The sequence below is a fragment of the Suncus etruscus genome, chromosome 20 (assembly GCF_024139225.1).
Source record: "Suncus etruscus isolate mSunEtr1 chromosome 20, mSunEtr1.pri.cur, whole genome shotgun sequence".
NCBI classification, from domain to species: Eukaryota; Metazoa; Chordata; class Mammalia; order Eulipotyphla; family Soricidae; genus Suncus; species Suncus etruscus.
The window spans coordinates 37,637,073-37,638,692 of record NC_064867.1 but is presented as its reverse complement, the minus strand read 5'-3'; positions in this window follow the sequence as shown (position 1 = coordinate 37,638,692).

Below are 1,620 nucleotides of genomic sequence, written 5' to 3'. Positions count from 1 at the left end.
GAGCTGGATCTTGGGTATGGAATCAGGGCCACACCATGAGGTTGTTTCCTACCTAGAGACAGGACCCCAATACTGAGCACAGGGCTTCAAGACTGCCTCTCCAGAAAGATCACATGCTGAGCACCTGCCCAGAAACCACAAAACACATATCCTGCTGGCCAAGCATTGGCCCTCATCTGCTGGATCAGGCAGTGCTTCTCCATAGCAGCACAGAGAGACTTCATGTTCTCTCCTTTATTTTACACAGAAAAACTGAGGCCCCTACAGGCCCCAAGCAGAGGATTGAATCCACTCTGTCGGACCTGACCAACAGGGCTTCTATTCCACCACAGGCCAGCCATGTCACAATGAGATAGGAAGGGCAAACACTGTCAGCAAAGAAGGTTGAGGGAGGACACATAGCCGGAGAAATGAGGCTAGTGCTGTGGGCATCAGGAAAGGAGTGAGATAAGGACACTGATATGCCACAGTGACTATTAAAGTGGGTGCTATCACCCCAAGGTTGGGTCCATCAAGTCCACTTTCCAGATGGAACAAACAATGAGAAACATGCCCTTTACCATAGAGCTAAAATGTGGGGTAGCGCATGGTCCCGCCTCAGACATACTATCTCTACCAGCCAGAGCTTCCATGCCCAGTCAAGAGTACAGGACCCAGTAAGATCTATCAGGCACTCAGAACTCAACAAAGAGCACCCTGCCCCCAAAGAGAAGAGTTAGATGGGCATATCCTCTTAGAAGACAGGTTTTTGGCCAATTGGCGCACGGAAAAGGGTCCTATCAGCCTTAATCACCAGGAATATGTGAATGCCAATGAGCTACATCCTCATGCCAGTGAAAAAGGGTCCAGAATAAATAGAGCAGAACCAGCACTAGCAGGGATGTTGTGGAGAAGGATTCCTCATTCACTATCAGTGGGAAGAGCCTCTGTGGAAACAGCTATGGAAAGCAGCACAGCAACTTGAAAAGAGAACTCCCATTTTACACAGCAGCTCTCCTCCCAGAACAACAACACTCTAACTCTAAAAGACCAATACAAACCTATCATAACTGCAGTGCTTAACGCATAAAGCATGTAGGAAGCTTCCCAAGTATCAGTGGGAACCTTTGAGAAACCCTCAGCCTTTTCCAAGTCAGCGGCGAGAAGGACATTTCTTTTCTCTAAGTTGATTAAGGACTCACCCTACTCAGCTGAACCCAGGTGCCATCAACTTTTTTTGTATCTACCCTATTTGCAAAGCTGGATTATACCAGCGAAATCCTTTCACTCTGCCCATCAGACAGGAATAATCCCAGCAGTGATATCCTCCCCCTTTGGCATGTTCCACTGGCTCCCAACCGTGAGAGGAAACATCCAGGCTCACAAGTAGGAAGTGGGTCTCTAGGTGGCATGTTGAAATTTTGTCATCATAGGGTCTGGGGTAGTAGAATCATTCTGTGATGCACAGGGTTGGAGATGCAGGATCTCATTTCCTAAAGATATTTGTCTACACTGCCTCCATCAGTGGATTCGTCCCACACTCACACACGCTGCCAGAACGAAGCCAAGTACCTTCTGATGTTCAGATTCTGAAGCCTGTGCTCTTTGGGGCTAGAAAAAATTGTGTAGCAAGGAGAGCAT